Raw genomic sequence first — 4,619 nt, forward strand, 5'->3', positions numbered from 1 at the left:
TTATCAAACTCTCTCAACCAGTTTTCAAGCACACTAGGGTTCAATCTCTCCGCTATATAGTGGAGGCTTGCTCTGAGCTATTTTCTTAAACATTTCCCCAGCCGGATCATGCACTGGGTTGGCTCTAGTTTGAGCTAGGTCTCGAACTACCTCAGCTAGTTATCTAACCACTTCAGAAATCTCTTAGTTAGCCATATCCCTTCTCCTGAATAAATAAAAAGGCTAACTTTAATATTGATTGGACATGACATTACTAAGGCACTAGTTCAACAATGAACCTACTCACAACAAGAACACATTTAGGCGCAACCTAGGGGAAGAGTTGGCGCCATTCTTGGGCCTTCTCACCCCACTATTCGATGCAAGTAAATTTAGATGGTTGCTACTAGACCACCTTGCACATAAAATTTCATTGAAGAAATAACAAGTAATCCCTTTGCGATCCCCACAAGACTTAGAATTGAAAATTGAACTTAAAGGATAACGAAAAAGGAAATTCTATTCTTTTATTAAAACTCCAATGAATAAGTCTTACATCCACTAATGCCATAACATTTATTCTCCAACTATGATAAAACTAAAAACCATAAATAGTAGCTTTGCCACTTTATTAATCAACGAAAAATAAAACTAAGGGTTACATTTCTCTAGAGACTAACGTCATCACGACGATCATTTCTTTCCTTGTATTGCTCTGGAGTAAAGTCTTGATCATTAGGATCATCCAAGTCTTCTTCCGGATCCGAGTCTTCATCCATAGCCTCATCATTTTGTTGTGGCTCACTATCAACCACATTGTTCTCTTCAAGCTCATCTTCAGATCCACTGGATATCTCAATGGTTGGTTCAGGAACTATAGGGTTAGGATTTTCAATCTCTACCACATCATCATCACTATCCTCCTCAACCTCACTAGCTTGCTCATCATGGATCATGCCATCCTCACCATCACTTTCTATTCCTCCATAGCCCATACCTAGATCCACAGAATACTTCCCATCCTCATAGCTATTTTCCGCAACCTCTAAGATAGTAGCAAGAACCTCAGAATCATACTTCCACCTACCATCACTAGTCCCATATTTGTACCAATTAGGGGTACCATCACCAAAATGCATGTCACTGAACTTGTTCTTGAGGTCTATGTAAGGGTTCTTATGGGGTAAACAATGTATAACCATACTAGCCATCATGTCTTTGTGCCTAAGGTGGGGCATATTCTTGGTCGAAGCCAAATAGTCACAAGCAAACACGATCTTCTGAACATACGTGCGAGGAGTCTCATTATCCATCTTCTCTAAGTATCCTAGACTGGTGAACTTAGAAGGTAGCATCCTTAATTCCTGAAAATTCACAACTCAAAAGTCTTACTAACGCGTTTCCATAGAAATTCCAACCCCAAAACGATACAATAAATAGTTCGTGGAGCCATACAATTTTTAATGCACAAATATATGCTCAACATGAAATATGATGCACTTAATCACAATAAGCAAGATAAAACATGGTTAGAACATATACATGGCAATTAATAATCCACATAATCACATAAAATGCATACTTAAACTAATATCCCCTTCTTAGTCTACCCATTTCTCACTTGAAAATAATATTAATTTTCAAAATTAATTAAGAAATAACTCCTAACTTAGTTGAAATTATTTAAATTAAAATCGAAAATTAATAAGAATTGTTGATTAATTAAATAAACACATAAATAAATAAATTTCGGATAATTAAAAATAAAAAAAAGAAATCCGAAAAAATTTAAAATACAAATTCGAAAAAATATTCAAATAATAATAAATAAATAAATAATTAAATAGGATACATAAATAATTAAAATAATTCGGATAATTAAATAAAGGAATTTCCGAAACTAAAAAATTAAATTCGAATTGAATTCGAAAATTTCGAATAAAATAATAAAAAAAAAATAATTTCGGAACAAAAAACTAATTAATATTAAATAATAATCCCACTTTTCAACTCATTTCAAACGACCCAAAATAATTGATATTTGACCTTTAAAATATTGAGTACTCAAAATAATACGTTTTGACTTTAGGAAAATAATATTTAAAAATCCTAAAGTTCCGCATTAGTCTCCGATTACCACTTTGTAGTATTGATTACTACAAAGAAGGAATGAAACTAAGCTCTAGTATACCACTTTGTAACACCCTAATAATTCCTTGCTTTTATAAAAATCATTTTCCAACTTAAAATAAAAGAATTACTAAAGCATTACCGCCACCGTGATAACGGTTAAGGCTATTACCAGAATTACGCAGCGGAATTTAATGTCAACTAACTTTTAAAAACATAATTAATGAAATATCGAGGCCTCCTACAATTTAGAACCATAATGGCCCAAAACCCAAAGTATAAATAATTCAAACATTTCAAACATAATTAAAGTAAAGTTAAATAGTTCAAAATACGAAAACATGCAACTCTCTCGATCATCCCAAGCCACATGATTCCGATCTACCAACCTGCTAATTTATTCTACTCCCCATCAATGCAAGTGCAAATGATAGATCACATTAGGGTCATTAAGGCAAAGGCCATGACCAAAACACACAAAGCACGTAGTTAGCCAAAGCTGAGTACTTACAAGAATAGAGTGAACTGAAACTAAAACATGCATCACTCATTAAGTACTAATCAACATGCAAAAGCCATATAATAATTAACAAACAAATCATGAATACAAGACTTGACTCCTGACTCGACTCTTGACTCACAATTTAATTAGAATAAGCTTCGAACGGGCCAAAAGAATATTCCATAAAGGAAAGAGGTGATGGGAGCCAACCATACACCAAATAATAAATAATAAATTCGGGCCATACCGAGTGTCGGGCCATACCGACGGAATTCCTGCGCATATTATAAATGAAACAACGTCTTGTATCATTACTAGGAGTACGAGCTTTCCGGCAAGACTCCCCCCATTGTTCATACTCAAGGTATATACGTTCCAAGAGTTTTGAAGCTTGTTCTGCTTGCACTTTACGTTTATTAATATTTTATTAAAGGCGAACTCAAGACTCACCAACACGCACACATACAATTAATAAACAACAACCAAAACAATCTTATTTTAAATGCTTTAGGACTTGTGATCAACAAGGCAAGACACTTGTGAGATTACTACCATGTTCCTCCTCACCAAAGTGAGACTCCACATCATGCACATTAACATGAGGGTTGTGCCCTTGCACGACAAATCCTAATTCATTTCATACATAATATTCCCAACTGAACCCTACATGTGCGGTGGCTTACGTGAGCTAACCCTTCACATGTGGTAAAATAAATAGTACAACGAGGTACGAATAATTGGCTCAAAGTATGCTAGACATCTCGTACAATAGCATACAAATAAATAATCCATCCCTTGCATGTGAAACAAACCATACATGCATAAATATTGAACAACATGATTGACAATGAAATCCATACTCATAATAATTCCAAAATGCTTGCTCAACAATTAATCCAATAAATCCAACATCACAAATCACATGCTCGTTCACCAAAATAAACATGATTTCACATAATATAATTCACATCATCAACAATCATGTAATGTCATTGACAAAAGGTGTGGTCGCCCTAGACTTGTATGTACCTTGAATACCTAAGCGTAGGGGCCACTTTGCAATAACGAGCACTCAACTAGAAATCACCTCCTATCATCAAAATAATGAAACTTAAATTATTTCCATGTTCATTAAATTTCCAGAAACTTTATAAAATTTAAAACCTCTTTTAAACTTTAGAATTCAATCGTTTTTCAATAATATAATCGTCTCAATTTGCAAAAATCAATCCCTAGTACAAAAACATACTTTTTCCGCCTTTAAAATCAATAAAAATCAACACTTTAAACCTTTATTCAAATCTGAAAATATAATTGATTATCATAATTAAAATCATCACCTAATTATGCTAATCAATTGACTCATTAGGTCTAGGTTAAAACCCTAACTTGAAAATCCCAATAAAACTAGTTTATCATCATAAAAATCAATGCTTTATTCAATAAACAAATCTGAAAATTCGTCCTTCAATAATTAAAACAAGCCTAATGAATCACAACACGCAAATCCTCAAACCACAGTATTCATAACCGGTTCCCAGCATTTTAATTACTCAAAACAATATTAATATTATAATTTAAAATACGGAATTTAAATAGAATAGACAAGGAAGAAGAGAATTATACCAATCCGTCCTATAGCACGGAACAATCACGAATTAGAGTGATTGGGGGAAAAAGAATTGAATAACAAACACGAACAACACACACACACACACGTCCGTGTGTGCGCGCGCGGGAGAGAGGGGCGACGAGCAGGGCTGGCACGCGGGACAAGGCAGCAGGGCACACTAGGTGCGCGCGGGACAAGGCAGCAGGGCAGGGCGCTTGTGCGCGAAGGAGGGGCGAGCAATGGGCTGGCGTGCCGCAAGGCACAAGGCAACAATAGCAGCAGCACACGCGCACAGCAGCACGCAAGGGAGGCGAGATGTGCGGTGCGCGAGAGGGAGTGGGCGAGAGGCAATGGGTGAGCGACGGGCGAGAGAGGGAGTGTTGGGCGCTGGGCGCG

Source organism: Spinacia oleracea, chromosome 3 (genome assembly GCF_020520425.1).
Source record: "Spinacia oleracea cultivar Varoflay chromosome 3, BTI_SOV_V1, whole genome shotgun sequence".
In the NCBI taxonomy this organism is placed as follows: Eukaryota; Viridiplantae; Streptophyta; class Magnoliopsida; order Caryophyllales; family Amaranthaceae; genus Spinacia; species Spinacia oleracea.